This window comes from Neomonachus schauinslandi, chromosome 14, assembly GCF_002201575.2.
Source record: "Neomonachus schauinslandi chromosome 14, ASM220157v2, whole genome shotgun sequence".
Lineage (NCBI taxonomy): Eukaryota > Metazoa > Chordata > Mammalia > Carnivora > Phocidae > Neomonachus > Neomonachus schauinslandi.
The window spans coordinates 14,747,992-14,766,364 of NC_058416.1; the positions used below are offsets into that span (position 1 = coordinate 14,747,992).

General features: G+C 36.9%; 1 protein-coding gene across 1 annotated transcript in view; it reads right to left on the minus strand.

Annotated features, from left to right (window-relative positions):
* Positions 1-18,373, minus strand: part of CDH20 (cadherin 20) — a 203,984-nt gene that overhangs the window by 120,804 nt on the left and 64,807 nt on the right. The window lies entirely within an intron of this gene.

Below are 18,373 nucleotides of genomic sequence, written 5' to 3' on the forward strand. Positions count from 1 at the left end.
CTTTTGAAAGAATGAAAAAAACAAATCAGAGCAATGCAAACTAGCATAAATTCCTGTTTTGATGTTTGTTACTAATTTGGTAGACGATACTACCCATAAAGTATATGTGGATTTCAGCAAGATATTGATCAATTTGTACATGATATCTTTCAGGGAAAGATAAGTACATGTTCAGTCACAGGTTAGTTACTTCAGAGCCTGGCCAGTGGTCACTCAAAAAATACCTGTTAAAAAAAAAAAAGAAGCCTCTGGAGAGTAGCTGCATCATGGCATACTGTGGTGCTTCTACTTAAATCTTTTTTGGGGAGATGAATGAAGACATTCATAAATTAGGTGACAGCAGACTTCCAGTTCACAAAGAACACAATGGGCTGATAGAGTAGGTAGAAAGTAAAAAGATGAAACATCAAAAGAATAATGCAAATGCTTATTAGCACAAGTGCATATGTGAAAAAGTACATATACAAAGAAATTTACAAAGGTATTTGGCAGTTTTATTAATTGCCCCAACTTGGAAATATCCTAAAGATTTATCATAGGTTGTATCCTCGATACGACTGTGGAATACCATGCAGCAGTGAAAATGAAAGAGGCAGATCTATAGGTTCTGATATACAAAATATCATCAAGATTTATTAAGTGGAAAAAATAGCATGCTAAGTATAATATGTATGTATTATAATTTACAGAAAAGTCCCACAAAAATGATACATTTCCCTATGTGCATAAAGAGATAAATATCTGGAATAATTCATAACAAGCTGACAATAATGGTTTCTTCTTTGGGATTCAGGGAGGGTCAAGGGGCTCCTTATTTGCATAAATAGTAATTTTTACATAAAAATGTATTCAAGTGGTTTAAAAAATAGGAATGAATAATAAGTGGAAGTTATAAATGAATAAAAGTGAATAAATAAAATTTTAGAGGATTTATACATGGAAAATGATTAAATTCCTTTTTCTATATAGTTTCAGAGAAGAAACAGGGTCAGTTGTATTAGGCTTATTTTAATTCTGTATAAGGAAGCATTTTCTAGGATTAGAAATGTTTTAAAATGGAATTGGTTGTCAATTATTGGCTCCATTCTCATTGGAAGGGTTGAAACAGAGCTTAGATAACTATTATTAACTATTCCCAAGATGTTCTAAAAAGAATCATCCTATTCAGTGGGAAAGATTAGTAAAATAATTTTCAATTTTGTGAGTTTATGACTTTGTGGCTACCTAATGTCTAAGTGCCCTTTTGCTTATATATTCTACCATTCTCATTTAGAGTTCCTAGACCTAGCAACCAGTCTTTTATCTCTCCATATCCTCAGTTTACCTCTAGGATCTTACTTCCTTTCATGATTTCTTCCATGCCCAACCTTTCCTAAAGTGTGGGATGCATACCAGTGGTTCGAGAGGTGATTTTTAGTGCTTACATAAATATGGCATTAAAGAATACTGAATCACAGAATTATCAAATTAGTGGGGGAAAATAGTTTTTACCCTTTTCAGTGCTTTTGGTTGGAGTCAAAGAGAAAATTGTTAACATTTTTCTAGTACTTGATACTTTCCCTTTTTAACCAAGTGGGAGAAGCTTTTAAGCTTTGAACTTAAGTTATCAACAAATACATATATGTAGCTAAATAATATTATTTTGTTTTTCTTGAATGTGTTGTGGTTACTATCTGTTTTTGGTGGCTGTAGTGTGAACTGCTCATTACCTACTCAATATACATTACTCCCTTCTTCTTTACTAAAGGAATCTCTTTGTTATTGATAGTGGTAATGTGCCAGCTAAAGGACTAAAACCCCTAGCTTTTCTTACAGCTAGGTGTGGTCATGTGTCTTAGTTCTGGCCAGTGAGATAAACAGAAATGCTATGTGTGATATCCAGGAAGGATGCTTAAAGAGCGCTTATTCATCTGAGAATTGCACACTATCTGCGTAGGCCCATTCTTCCTTCCTGCTTCTCATATAGATGAGATGGCTGGAGTAGCAGCAGCTGAGCTGGACCATTAAGCAATCTTGAGAACAATGGACTCGTACTAAGAAAGGCAAAGCAGAAAAATAGGATACTGGTCCCTAATTACTAGGATGCTGCCGGAGCTAAGACTGGATTTCCTGTGTCTTGACTACTTTTGAATGAGAGATTTATCTGTTTAAGCTGTTGTTATTGTAGGTGGGTATATGAAGGAACACAACCCAAACTGATACAGCAAATATTATTGGTTTTTCTAATTATGTCAGTGATTCAAAATTTACTTATACAACAAGTTTATTTGACTGATGGGCATTGGAGACAGTCTAATTTTGGAGTTTATTTTTTGAATAGGTTTAACTGTTTGTAAGGTCTGATACTTCATGATTTTTATTCTTTCTTCAAAGTCTTCCAAAGAACAAAGAGAAATTTGCTATTTCTCTCTTTTTAAAAAAGGTTTATTTATTTATTTTAGAGAGAGGGCATGCACACATGTGCAGGAGAGAGTGAGGGTAGGGGCAGAGGAGAGAGTCTTCAAGCAGACTCCCTGCTGAGCGTGGAGCCCTACACAGGGCTTGATCTCACGATCCATGAGATCATGACCTGAGCGAAAACCAAGAGTCTCACTGAGCCACCCAGGCACCCCTGCTATTTCCCTTACTTAGAAAAAACATTCAATCTTGCAGTTACTATATGGGTCCATCAAACCCTTTGGTAAATCTAAGATACATTATGAGATCTTTTTTTTTTTTAAAGATTTTTTATTTATTCATTTGACAGAGATAGACACAGTGAGAGAGGGAACACAAGCAGGGGGAGTGGGAGAGGGAGAAGCAGGCCTCCCGCAGAGCGAGGAGCCCGATGCGGGGCTCGATCCCAGGACTCTGAGATCATGACCCGAGCTGAAGGCAGACGCTTAACGACTGAGCCACCCAGGCGCCCCTCACATTATGAGATCTTAATGACCTTGTTATTATCACTATTTTTTAGATCCTAGAACATGGTGCTAATTCATCATGTGAGGAATTATTTAATTATTATTTATCAGTTATTAAGTAGGCCAAACAAGACAAATAATAAGAAAATATATGATAGAATCCCCTAAATTTGAGGCCCTCAAAAGAATGATGTAATAAGTAAAATCACCATTCTTCAGCTTTCTTATTATGCTGTCTAAAGTATTACATTGTATTTCTTTTAAAAAATTAAAAATTTTTTATTTTTTAAAAATTGTTGAGGTGTAATTGACTTATGACATTATATTAGTTTCAGATGTATAGCATAATGATTTGATATTTTTGTGTATATATATAGTGAAATGATCACCAAAATAAATCTGAGAATTTAGATTTTTACATTTTCTTTCCAAAATGGTGAACGGATGAAATAGAGGAAGCTGGTTCAAAATATAAGACGAATCCAAAGAGAAATGCAAAGAGGCAAAGAGCAGCATTCTAGTCTTGAGTGATGGTGGTGAAATTGATCATATAAGCCAAATTTGAGATTATGAGTTTTCAGATGGAGATGTGCATCTTGAATTTTTTCAAACTTGAAAAGCTAGTTTGATGAGAGAACAATATATTTCTAAGGACACATTAAAAAATATGGCATTCTCATTCAGTTTGTCATTCAACCAGGAAGGACTTCGATATACTGATATTTTGTGACAAGACTCACAAAAAGGATGTGTTATGGCACAATTTCAACTTTTATGATGCTTGTGCACCAAAATTTATTTGTTTGAGGTTTGCTGTGTTTAAATTTTTATGAAATTTTAAATAAAGTTTTTCATTTTCTCTTTATTATTCTCTAAGTTTTTTATAAAATGACTTAAAATATTAAAAGGCCTATTCAACTCCGATGATAAATGATGCTATTTTTCCTGGTGTACCGAGGGTTAAGTGAAATAGGTAGTTAGATGATAAATACTAAGTTCATTAAAAAATGCGTTAATAAAAGTGCTTGATTATAGCAAAAAAAAAAAAAATCACAAAAGAGGTTATTACATATATGGTTTGGGAAACATCACATCAAAGCTATTTTCTTTATTCGGACTTTGACTTGTTAAATGATGTTTTTGTACGCTTGTTGATATTTTTCCTTTATTAAAATTTTTATACTGTGAGAAGTTACTGTTGAATGAGTATAGAGTTTCAGTTCATGAAGATGAAAAAGTTCTGGAGATGGAAGGTGATGACATTTGCCCAACAATGTGAATGTACCTAATGCTGCTGAGGGGTACCTATAGAGATGGTTAAAATGTGTTACTTAGATTTCACCACAGATTTAAAAAACTAAAAATTTTAAAAGATTTAAAAAACTAAAAATTAAAAAATTAATTAAGTTAAAACACAAATTGCCTTCAACAGAATGCTTTCCCTAATGACTGCTTTCATTCTTACTCATGCCTTTATTTTGGGTGTTCTACATGTTTTTGGACAGAATTGCTTTTCTATGGATATTGTACTAGATGGACATGCTCCTAGAAGAAAGCAGATAGAGCATAGAGAATCCTAAATCACTCATTTTGACACTTTTATACAATGGAGCCCATATCGATTCGAGCACACTATATTATATTTTTCAATTAATACCAATCTGTAATTAATATCTAACTAAGCTAGCAAATGATTAAGTACTCTGATTCCCAGAGTTCTTTTGGAGCTACTGTTTTGTATAATATGAGGGTCATACATAGCACAATGTGAGGGTCATATATAGGGCTGCGATGAATTGCTTTTGTGGGGGCCTTCCTTTGTGTTTCTCCAGTTTCTGAGGCAAGCTGCATGTAACAAGATTCTGAATTCTTATACTTGAATGTTCAGTATCCAACACCCACTGGGGTCCAAGCTTTGCATCAGTTCCTTACTTGTCTGGTTTCCCACTGGTTTAATTGCTTTCTACACTATCCATATTACCATTCACACCTACGTCTGATAATGTTTTATTTTTTAGTTTACAGAATTTGATGGAGGGACCATGAAGTCCACAAGAAGGCTCATTTATAAGAATTCAAATAAAGGCAGATTTTATTGTCTCATGTCAGGAGGCATGAGAACAATAGAGCACAGGGAGAGAGAAAACCATGTCTACCTAAAAACTTAGTTTCTCTTGATCTGCTGAGGTTTATTATGAGCAAGCTTCCTGATAAACTGATTTTCTTAAATATACTGCATTATTATACTAAGATGTATGGAGTTTGCATAATGAACTGTGACACAGGAAAAGTGTTTATATGTTCCCTTTGAAATTTCTTTCTATTTGTATGCTTAATGTTACTGTCACATTTTTAAGTAGACTCTGGTTTTTCCTAGGAAATTGAGATGCTTTTGTGCTCTATTCATTGCAGGGATTTTCCTGCAATTTAAAAAAAAAAACATTTCCACCAATGGGGTCCTTTCAGAACACCTACAGAGGATGTAAAAAATATATTGTAGTGCATTGTATTGATGTCAACAGAACTGTGTGTTTTCACCCTGGTGTGATGTCAGAACAATGCAGTGCATCTTTCACTGTGCCAACTCACTGGAATGAAAGACCCATTCAGAGAGAAACCCTTGGATGGTCACAGTTTTTAGGAGTTTTTATGCATGGCCACACAAGCTTATAACTTTAAATTTTACTTACAATGCATTATATTCTCTTCCCATTGCAGCTGAGCTTTCATACTGAAAAGTGAATATTTTTATATATAGCAGCTGAAACATGTATGCATTCTTTGGTTAAAAAAAAAAATAAACACTTTTGTGGAGTGGTTCTATCCTAAGGCCAGTGTGAGCACATTTTATTCATGCTACTTTCTAAAACCCCTGGTGTTAAGACTGACAGCAGAATGTTGAGTTCATGGATCTCACCATGCAAATTCCCCAACCCCCCTGTATAAGGGATTGACAGATGTGAGCATGGATGGTACTATGGATGCTTTGGAGATGAAATTAAAACATTTTGTATTAGATGGACAGAATAAACATAAAGCATTTCATTCTAGGTAGTTAGGATTTGGAGAGAAAGAGAAAAATAAAGCACTCTGCTTTAGTTCTGGAATTCTTCTGACTCTTCATTTTGTTGTTTTTGTTAAACTTTTATTCCCCCAAATACAAAATTCAGGTGAGGAAATTGGAAAGTACAATAAAAAGAATAAATTAAGCCACTTTGGAATGCCCTTTCCTGCCACACCCAGAAATGTCCATTGTTGATATGTTGCTGTATGTCCTTCCTTTAGTGTCTGTGTGGCAAGAATGGGTCATACTAAACTTGGGGTATTGTAACCTCATTCTAATCAATAGATAATGAATCCTTTCCTGCTATTGCCTAGTAAATATTCTAAAGCATCATTTTTTAATGACTATAAAGTGTTTCATTATAGAGGAACCATTTGTTTTAAAGCAATAGCTTGATTATGACACATTATTTTTAGTTTTTTTTGGTTTATTGCTATTTAATTTTTTTTTTATTGTACTACAAGCTGAGTCACTACGTGCACTTATTCCCCAACTGATGGACTCTTGGGCTATCCCTGTTTGTTTGTTTTGCTATTATGAACAAAAATAGTGTAATCATCTTGGACACATCTCTTTGTATGGGTGTTGAGTATGTCACATAGCATAGCTTTCTGTAAGAGAAATGTTCTAGTAATAGGATGTGTGGCTTTTAAAATTTTAATATGTATTGCCAAAGTATTATTTAAAAAGTTGTACCAGTTTACACCCCAAACAAGTGTCAATTTCCATTTTTCCACATCCTCTTGAGCATTATAAATAACAAAATTTTGCCAGTCTTACAGGCAGAAAATTCATATATAACTTAATTATTATTGCCTCAATAATTAAAAAACTCTTTTCAAAATGTGTTGACTGTGTTTCCATTTCAGTGAATTATTTTCTGTTTGAATCATTTGTGTATATTCCTATTAAATTATGTCTCTTTTCATTGATTTACAGAAACTTTTAACCCCTTTTTAAATACGTCTGGCAAATGTGTTCTTTCAATCTTCATTTATCTTTTTTTAAAAAGATTTATTTATTTATCTTGGGTGGGGCGGAAGGAGAGGGCAAGAGAATCTCAAGCAGACTCCACACTGAGCACAGAGCCTGACATGGGGCTTGATCTCATGACCCTGAGATCATGACCTGAGCTGAAACCAAGAGTCAGATGCCCCTGTCTTCATTTACCTTTGAATTTTACTTGTGTTTTTTTTTTCTATATAACTATTTTTAATTGTCCAAATTTTAGTCATTTTATGTATGGCTTCTAGGTTTTATGTCTTTGCTAAGAAAGGCCTTCTCTTCTCAAAGGTTACAAAATAGTTTTCTGTGTTTTCTTCTAGGGCTTTTATGTTTAGATATTTAATCCATTTGAAATTTGTGTTTGCTTAACGGTATGAGGAGGGAATCTAACTTTTTGCTTTCCCCCCAAAATATCTAATTGTTTCCAAACCATTCCTTTTCCATACAATCTTTTGTCACTCATTTCAAGTGCCAGCTTAATATAAATTTTCATATCTATTTGAATCTCTTTCTCTGTTCCTTGTTCAAACAATATCTGGTTTTCATTATTGTAGCCTTATAATATGTTTTGCATCTAAGAAGGAGGCAAAAACTTTACTTGCTTCGTCAAATGAAATTGTTGGGTATAATTTCTTTTTTTTTTTTTTTTTTTTTTTATTCATGAGAGACAGAGCGAGAGAGAAAGGCAGAGGGAGAAGCAGGCTCCCAAGGAGCAGGGAGCCCGATGCGGGACTCGATCCCAGGACCCTGAGATCATGACCTGAGCCGAAGGCAGACGCTTAACCATCTGAGCCACCCAGGCGCCCTGTTGGGTATAATTTCTATTCATGGTTTGGGAGAGTCCAGAAAAGCTGTACCAGTTTACACTCTCACTAGCGGTATATGCAAATGCTTATTTCACCTCACCTTACTAATACTTGTACATATGTATTGCATATAGTTTACATATATTTTTTAAGTTGCCAATTTGATAGATGAAAAATAGTATCTGAAAACTTTATTGTATATATCCTTGATTACTAGTAAGGCTGAACTCTTTTCCTATGGTTATTCAGTTTTGCAATTATTTTTCAGTATTTTCAGGTTAGTTAAATGTGCTCATGTTTCAATAACAGCTTGCCTTAACTATGGAGAAACACAGTGTTTGATCAGGTGCAGGACAATTCTGGAACCAAGACCTGAGGAGACTTCTACCACTAGGGGACCAAGATATAGTAGCCAACCTTTATTCAGCTCTATTCTGAAAGCTTTATATTCTGTGGCTTATTAAATCCCCTTAGCATCACTGTGAGAGAGGCATTGTGTCAACCCCCACTTTCTAATGAAAAAGGGGAGCTTAGATTGATACACAACTTGTCAAGACCACATAGCTAATAAGTGGCCGGGCCATGGTGTGAACCCAGGCAGTGTGACTTTGGAGTCCAAATGTTTCCACCAGAAAGTCTCCTGAGTTGCTATAATTTCCCCAGGACAGCCATGGGCACCTGCTGAAGGAGTCTGCCCCACAGTCAGGACAGCAAGGACAGAAACAGTTGCCTGTCCCTTTAAAAGTCAGGGTCTTAAAGTCTTTGGAAAAGTGGAGGTAGGGAGGCTGCCTCATGCACTGTGGGGACTCACTTTTCTGCAGTGAAAACTTTTAGACTCACATGGTTTTTGGTGACAAAAATCTTGTATAATGAAACCATTTCTAAGTAACCATTTTAAGATATTCAAAATGCTGTGGAGGCATAACATAAGCCTCCTGTGAAAAGTAGTAACATTCTCAGTCTCTGTGAAAAGGCATCCTCATCCGGAAGGGGAAGATTGTAATTACTTATTTATTTTTTTAAAAAAATGCAGGATAAGAATGTTACTGCTTTATCTGATTTAATTGCCTTGACTTTTAAGCTTGTAATGTGGTAGATGAAGAGCTGATACTAGAATTAGAAATGTTAGTCCTGTCATTTTCTTACTAGTATTATCTTTCATCTACATTTACTGATTTTGTGAAGTTTAGTTAAAACTAGTTAAATTTTAACTGATGCAGTATGACTATTTAAGTAAAAAATTGTCAGGTGGCAGTTTTCTTTTGGCTTCCACAGTTGGCTAAATTAAGAGGAAGAAAGGCTTCAGTTGGGTTCTGGTTACCTCTGTTTTCTTACTAGATTGCTATCTAAGAGCTTAGGTGGGGAGTGGAGGGAAAGAAAACGAATCTAAAACCAAGGCAGCTTGTGCCTTGGCCATAGGTCTAAACTAGGGTCGGAAGTATCTGTAGCCAGCTGTATGAATAGTGTTATTAGAATCATATATTGATCATTATAACATTGATCAGTGTCCTCTCTTTGTTCGCAGGGAGCTGGATTTATGAGATGACCTCTTAGAGGAGAGGTTGAAACCACAGATGATCTTGCCAAAACTCTGGGTCTCCCTTAGTTCTATCTGAGCAAATGACATACTCCCATAGTTACTTACACCAAACTCCTAGAAATAAGCCCTGTCCTTCACTTCTCACACTCAGTAGATCTCCAGATGCTGTCAATTCTGTCTTAAAAATACACCTTCATTCCCAGTTTTCTCCTTCTTTGTTGACATCATCTTCAAACTATGATCTCTTACCTGGACTTTTTTTCATTAGCCTCCTAACTGGGCTCACCACTTCTATCCCCAGCTCCCTCCGCCATCAATTTTTCAGTAGCCTAAATGATCTATTAAATTTTTAAATATGTTAATTTTGAAATAATTTTAGACCTATAGAAAACGTGCAAAAATAGTGCAGAGCATTCCTGTATATCCTTTACCCAGCTTGGAAAGCCAGGAAATTAACACTGATGCAATACTATTAACTAAGCTTACAAACCTTAATTCAAATTTTACCAGTTTTCCCACTAACGTTTCTGGTCCAAGGGTCCAGTGTGGGACCTCACATTACATTTCATTGTCCTATCTCTTTAGCCTCCTGCAATTTATGATGGGTCCTCAGTCTTTGTCTTTTATGGCCTTGACATTTTTGAAAAGTACTTGTCAGTTCTTTGGTAGAATGTTCCTCAGTTTAGGTTTTCTGTTGTTCTCTTCAATTAGATTGAGGTTATGCATTTTTGGCAAGAATCATCACCAAAGTCATGTTGTGTTCTTCACAGGACATCATGTCAGAGGGGTTAAATGTCTTGTAAGAGATACTAGACCTTGTCCCAAACCTTCAGTGGGTTTCCATCTGTCCGAGAGGAAATACACACTATTTTCAGACCCTGCGTAATCTAGTCCCTGTGTACTTTAATTCATGCCTTGTGGAAGGGCGAAAACAAATGAAAAATGAGGGGCTTATTTCTCAGTGTTGAAAATAAGGGAAGAGACTTCCTTCCATTCCCTAATCTTAGAACACTTACTTTAAAAAACTTGCAAGTTCTTTCACTGTCTATTTGAAATGTATGTAAATCTTTATAAGAGCTAAAATAAACTCTTGCCCACTTTAGGACCCAGGACTGCGTTTCTCAAGGCCCTGGAAGCATCTCTTTGAAATGTCCTCATTAAGGAAGATAGAGTCCCTACCCCACCTCCCAGTTTCTGTGGGAGGATAGAACCTAACTGCAGCAGGCACCTCATTCCAAGTTACACAACTACTTCTTGTCATAAAGAGAAGTTTATTTTTCCTTTGAATAAAACCAATTAGCTTACACAGATGGTCACCCCACTACTAAGTAAATTTAGGAGCAACTGTGTGACAAGTGGTGCTGTCAAGTCCTCTTACTTGGCTAGTTGTTTATCCTAAGAATATGTATGTAATGGGTTGTATTGACTTGGCCACGTAAAGGGGTGAGATGTCTTTCAGTCTTTGGAATCACTTAGTGGATTGCTTGTGATGAGTGGCACATTCTGGCTTAATGCTTATTCAATAATAAAACTGTTTTCTTTCTCATCTACATTTGTGGAGAGGTTTCATGGATTGGGAGAAGATTTTGTTTTTAATTCTATTTCCCCAACACTTTTCTCCGTTAACTCACTGTGGCTTTCTTTCATGTCTTGGAAAATCCCAACCTGTTACTTGCTCTGATTTCTGCCTGAAATCCTCCACCCTCCTCTACCTCTTTATAAAAGTGGTTCTTTCCATTCTTGACTGAGCTCCTATGTTATGTCCCTAAAGAGTCTTTTCTCAACTACCCTGTCTAAGGAAGCCCCTCCTTACACAGACTATCACATCATCCTGTGTAGATCTTACAGAGTACTAAACACAATCTATACTTACTGTATTTATTGATTTGTTGACTTTTCTGTAGCGTGCTTCCCTTTACTAGAGTGCAAGCTCCAGGAGGAAGAGATTCTCCTCCACCCGCAACCAGTCTGTCTTGTTCACAGCTGAATCCCTTATCCCTACCTAGAACAGTGCCTGGCACCTAGTAGGTGCTCGATGAATATTAGTGGAATAGAATGAATAAGATGGGCAGGATCAGCAGATTAAGGTGGTTATACAATGAAGATGTACATCTGCTTTTATGGTATTTCCTTTTTTAAAAAATATTTTATTTATTTATTTGACAGAGAGAGACACAGCGAGAGAGGGAACACAAGCAGGGTGCATGGGAGAGGGAGAAGCGAGCCAATGTGGAGCTCCATGCAGGGCTCCATGCGGGGCTCAATCCCAGTATCCTGGGATCATGACATGAGTGGAAGGCAGACGCTTAACGACTGAGCCACCCAGGCGCCCCAACTTCTTTGGTATTTCTTTTCAACTTGTAGAGAAGTCTTAACAAACTAGTTTTAGCAGTGTTTGTATTTGATGAGCCTGTAACATGATTATATAGAGGAAGGAACACATGAACACACCTTCATAGTTGAATAAAAATAGGCCCAAATACTTGTTTTTCAAATAGGAAAATAAACAATTTTTTTTTTTTTAAGCCCACTCAAATATTTTAGGAGAGCTTCATGTTAATTTTGGCTCCTGCTGGGGCTATTTGAATTGTAGCATTGACTGGCCAGTGTGAACATCAATTAGTCCTGAAAAAAGAGCAAGAGAGGAATGCCAAGAGGGAGGAAGTGGGGATTCAGATCCTTTAGCAAGTCTACTAGGAATCTTCACATCCTCATAGAGGAAGCCTTAGGGGTTATGCTGACATTTGCAGGAAGGCTTAAAAATAGTGTTTCTCAAACTTGAGCATGCATTGGAGGGCTTTTTTAACACTGGTTGCTGGGCCCCACCCTCCAAGTTTCTCATTTGGTAGGCCTGGAATGGAGCCCAAGAATTTGCATTTCTAACAATTTTTCAAGTGCTGCTGCTGCCACGGGCCCAGGCACTGTATTTTGAGAGTCATTGCTTTAAAGTGTTGTTTGACTAGAAGTTGATGGGGTTTGTTTATAACAATCTTTTGGGGAGTTGATAATGCCTTAAAAAAATTAAACAAATGTTACATTCTTTTTAATTGCCAAGAAAAATGATCTCTTTTTGCATGCTCGTCTGTTTAGGCTCCCATGTCTCTATTTTGGCTCTTACTTACTGAGTATGTCCTAGTTACGTGCATCTTTTCAGTTAATTCTTATGGTTATGTACCAAGTTAAATATTATCTCCATTTTACCCAGGAAGAATTTAAGCTTCAGGATGGTTTGATTGCTGCTCAGCTGTTCAAACCTCGTCAGTGATAAAGCTGGAATTTCAACAGGGCTATCTGACTTGAGGATTAAGCCTCTTTTCACTGTGCTGCTTCTCAGCTGGAAAAATTCAGACTAATTTTAATTTCAGACTAATTGGTAAACCTTGAGGTGTTATATGACTAAGAAGGAAATTACTCATTTGCTTGAGGTGAGCCTGCTCTGATATAGAAGGTTGGTTAAGATTAAAAAAAAAAAGTCCCAACACGAAGTATAGCATCTAGGTGTATTACTCAAGAAAGATGGCGGGGGCACCTGGGTGGCTCAGTCGTTAAGCGTCTGCCTTCGGCTCAGGTCATGATCTCAGGGTCCAGGGATCGAACCCCACATCGGACTCCCTGCTCCACAGGAAGCCTGCTTCCCCCTCTCCCACTCCCCCTGTTTGTGTTCCCTCTCTCGCTGTGTCTCTCTCTGTCAAATAAATAAGTAAAATCTTTAAAAAAAAAAAAAAAGATGGCGGACTCGCTTACCCAAGAGGGTTGGAGTATCTTAAAGTTAACTCTAACAAAACACTCATTTTCTATATGAGTCTGAGTAATTTATCTAAGTTGCAAAAACAAATTGACCTTTTTTGGTCTAATTGCCTACATGAGTCAATGAATTTTTTATCAAGAGACACTGAAACCAAAGAGGTTTTCCTTAATATTCTAGGAATGCATGGATCACCTTGAAAATCTCTGAAAAACTATAACAAGAAGCAAACGACTGAGTTCATAATTGTTTCCCTTTCTCTAAGCCAAAATTGATGGCCAGTAGGAAGGCATTGAAATCCAGTGCACATGGACACTATTTATAAGGTCTTGATATTTTAGACTTGTAGTGCACCATTCATCCTAGGATCATAAAAGTGGTTGTTAAAATTTATACCATATTAGTCTGATTAACACTCAGATGGGTAAAAATAAAGGATTGAGGAGAAATATTTATTTCACAAGGGTAGGGACTTTAATATACAGAAAGCTGCATAAATCTGCAGATGTTCTAATTAGATTCAGCTGAACTGCTTCAGAATGCAGGATAACATGGATTTACTCTGCCAACAACTAAGAATAACTTTTCTGATGCAAAAAAATGTTCAAGTTTCAATATTGAAACATAAAATACCCCAGCCCAGGGGATAGATTCTTTTCACATCAATTTTTTCATTGGCTCAGATTCCTCGGCACTTAAGTTACTTCTTTATTATAAGTCTTAAACAGAATTCACTAAATGGTACCCTAATCGTACTCTTCCCAGGCCACAGAACCTGGAATCCTATTTTCTGTTAATAGTTAAACATTAACCTGAGATCACTAGAATACTGTCAAGCAAGTTATCCACATGGTGTTTAATTTACAATCAGGGAGTAGTTTAGGCAGTGAGAAAATCTGGCTCTTAAAGAGGATGACATTAAGGAATCAAGGGATGTATTTCATAGGGTATTTTTGTCAGTCGATTTCCATTTTTTTCTTGAATATATGTCGTTTTTTAATCTCAGGAAGTTATTTCTGTGTGCTGGCAGGGTAAATCTATGTCGTTCTGCATTTAGAAGTAGTTCAGCAAATCTAATCAGAGAATTTGTTGGGGCCCAAGTCATAGCCAGGGTGGGGCATGAACCCTTCTCTAGCATGGGCATCCTCCTGGATCCCCAAAGGCCTGGAGATCCCTTTGGTGTCTACCTTCAAAAAGTTCCTTCAGCATCAGAAGGCTTTATACTTCCAGAGAACCTGGCTGTCAGATCCAGATGGGCATTTTGAGTTAACTGTTTCAGCTCTTGGAAGGCCAAGTAAAGGAGAATGTTCCTTTTCAAAGGATGTCAAGGGGGAACCGGAGAGAGGCTGTGTCTAGAACCTCATGTTCCATCAACTGCCTTTTAGACAAACCAAACTTTGGTCAATATTCTCTCAATTATATTTGATAAGTCAACCTATTCTCCTTAATTAAAATGTTGGCAGGCAGTCTTCATGTGAATTTATGCCAGGGATTTGTTATAATCTCCTTGTTTTGCGATTTCTCATTTTTAATAGTGGAAGAATAATTTCATAAACCCTTCTGAAGGAGAGCTTCTGTAAACAACAGTTTTATCTCCTGCATAATCTTTTTGGATCTCTGCATATTTGTGTGGAACAAGAAAAAAAACATTGCCCAAGTATGCTGTGTTTTAATTTATTAATATAAACAATATAGTTGTGAAAGGCATTTGCAGGAAATTGATTTGAAATAGATGGTACCATGGCATAAGCATTAGTCTGCAACATTAGAAACAATGATCATAGAAAATCAACATTATTTATAGGCTTACCAACTACCTACTACTGTAAAATCTGAGTCAGGAGTATTATAAAATGTGGATTACCCATGTCCCACGTTTATGTTTAACCCTTGGCTGTCCAGTACCGAAGTGACATGACCTTGTTTCCCTGTTAATCCTACACATAAACTGATATTAAAAAAAACTTAACCAGTGATATAAAAAACAACAAAACAAACAAACCCAATACTAGTCACTGATGTAAAAAAAACACACAACAAAAACAAAACCAAACAGTGCTTAGGACATAAAAGGAACTTGATACCTTTGAGTTCCCACAGTCCACTCTGCGTCCCTCTTCTCATTTCTTAGGCATTTCCTTTCTCTCCTCTCTTCCATCAAAGGGTGAGTTGGGAATAAAAAGGGTGGAATTGGAATAAGCTTATTAGAATGCTTAGCAGTGCATCATACAGGGAAATATTGGCAGATGAGTTTCAACATGGGTAAAATGAGTACAAGAATGATTAGTGCCTCTTCTCATTCCAAGACAGCTTTCTCTATTAGCATGAATACTGGAGATGCAGCTGCACGGGTGGCAGAGTCTGATATGTCAGAGCTAGGAGATATTCCAGGGAGAGCCAGCTCCTCACGACCCATCAGATGTTCTCAGCCCAAGAAGGCCAGTCCCTCAACTCTGGGGATACGTCCGAATGGCAACCACTTCCTCTTCCCTGACTTAGGCCCTGGTCATCTGGGCTTCCAAGCTATGATAATAATCATTCAGTCTTTATTTACTCAGTTCATATGGAATGTCACTGGAACATCAAAGACTGACCTTAGGTCATCCCTGGACTCTCAATTCTGAGATTCATTCACCAAACTAGGTTTCTGTTGGGACACTGTCCCAGCTAGCTGAAAATACACAATTTTGCCTTTATCTGTATACTCTAAGATAAATAACTTGCTCATTACTCATTATCATTTGATACTTCTAGACAAAAACATCTGGCCCCTGTGAATTGAACCTTAGAAATAAATGTGTGTTGGTATCAGAGTGATGTGTGTACTTGAATCTGGTAGAAGCACTTAAGAAATAGCCAACATCCTTAAGGGAAGAGAGAAGAGTAGAGGTTGTCTTCCTTTTGCCTCTTCCGAATTACAGGCATTACATCACAGTAGCAGGATATCCTTCAAATCTAGGTTCTACACTTACTCCATCTTCCTTTGTTCATTTTTACTTGCATATAATCTCAGTTATGTGGTACATATCAGAGAAGAGAGTCCAGCTTTTGCCTTGAAATCTTTCACAAGTTAAAGAGAAGAGTGAATTTTTAGATTATTATCTCACTAACTGTATTTACCCCCTTGTTAAACAGTATCTGCTTCACTTGGTACTGTCTAGACCTGACAGTCTAGACAGAGTTAATGCTCATTAGCAGGCTGGAGAGGTCCTGGATCTTCTTTGCTGGACAGTATGATGTCACGGTTTCCCTCTTGTGATAGAATTTGGAAAGAGGTTGAGACCAGAGGTCGGGGAGAGGGACATGCAACACGAAGCAGCCCTATTGTCCCCTCACTTGGTAACAGTCTCACAGTACAGCAACACATTCAGCTCCTGGGATAAAAGCAGGTGTTTTGCTTTAATTAAGACCAACAAAGACTTTTCTGTTCTCAATAGGCTTATATTTTTAGACACTAAGGTAAGGAGGAAGAGTACATTATCCCATTCTGTGCATAAAAATAAAGATTCAGCATGAACTGCATAATTAAGAACTGAAAGGGGGAAAATGCAATTCAATTAAAACTGACAGAATAATACACGGAATCAATGGTTTTATTTGGTGTTTAATGGTGATGCTGTTTTCATTTCATTATACATGAGTCATAACCAGCTTTGCCTTAGTTTAATTGTATTCCTTACAGAGTAAACTGAAGTATGCAATTTGCAGTAGACTCATCAATTAGAAAGAGGCTTATTTAAGATTATCATAAATTGATCCCCAAGACTGAAACCAAATTTTTTCCATTCCAGTATACCACTTTATTGGAATGGTGAGCAATTTTAGGCAGGAATGGAGGGAGCTGTTGGTATGGGAGATGAGGAACAGTGTGCAAAGGATAAAGCCTGATTTCCATGAAAAAAAAAATAATGATAGTATGTTTTCCAGTGGAGAAAATGATATGGCAATATATTTTTGATCCAGTGAGCTGAACAAAACATGAAGAGATTTTAGGCTGGAGAGGAAATGCTAGATTGAACTGCCTGTATAAAATGAATCATGGTACTGGCACAAAATCAAGTGTAACAGGGAGATAGCATTTCTATATATGGCCTTATAGTCATAGAGATTTTAAAATTGGGGCATGAGACCCAAGGAAAGCAGAAGAGAGAGATAAGTATTATAAGTTAGGCTACTTGAGTACATCATAGATTTAGTGGTAGAATCTAGAGCATTTTGCTGTTTGGCACATCAGTCACAGAAAACGTCTCAGGTGTTCCACTCAGTAGAGTTTCATACCATTGCCTTTGGTCTGTGAATACAGCTGGGGACGCAACAGGAATTAGCAGCGACTACTGAATGATTCTAGGGTCAGAATCTGACAGGTGGGTCGTAACGAAATGTGTCTATCTTATGTCTTTATTCCATTAGTTGTGTGGATAAAAGTTGCATGCTTGACTAAATTTCAAGTATACTGCATAAACAAACAGATTAAGGGACTCGCCTTTATCCGTAATAGCTCTGCTCTCAGGAACTGATAATGAATTGGGTCTGGGGAAATAGTAATTTTTCTCCTAGTCTGAGAGTAAAGGGGACTATCGTGTTCTCCTTGGATGATGAGTGCCAGCTCCCCAGGACATACTTACGTAGGCTGGATCTTGCCATAGAAAGCTTAGCCTTCTAACTCATTTCTACTTTCTAATATGAGAATTCTCTTTCCGACTGGGCGGTGCTAGACCAACTCTCACGCTAATGATTCCTTTCTAATGACCTGGAATGGACAGTGGGAAAGCAAAGGAAAGAGAAAAGTACATATGCAAGAGCCTTCAAGCCCACAAAGCAAATAAAACAGGAACACTTACACCTTCTGGATGTGGTAGATAATCTTAAATTCATAGTAATGACTCTTCTTTAAGGTTCATTTTTGTGTCTTCTTCTATACTTTTGCTGTTCCTTTCCTTTTTTTTTTTGTTTTGGACATTGAAAAAATGTCAACACGTGGATCAGTAGAAAGGTTTTCAGATACTTGCACGGACTATTCTTTGAGTCAAGTACTTGACTCAAATTCTGATTACACAGCCAGATATAGAGTTAAATATGCACCTGTAGATATATTAACTTTATACATATGTAAATAATCCTAAGGAGACCAGAATTAAATTGCTATTACTCTTTTCTTTAAAGTTCTAGGATTATTGTTGGTAAAATGACACAGTTTTCGTAGGGTGATTAAACACAAGAGCTAGCATTTATCAAGCAGGTGAAACTGTGAGGCTGCCGTGAATAGGATATGTCCTGGGTATGATTTGTATGCTAACTGTGACAAGCAAA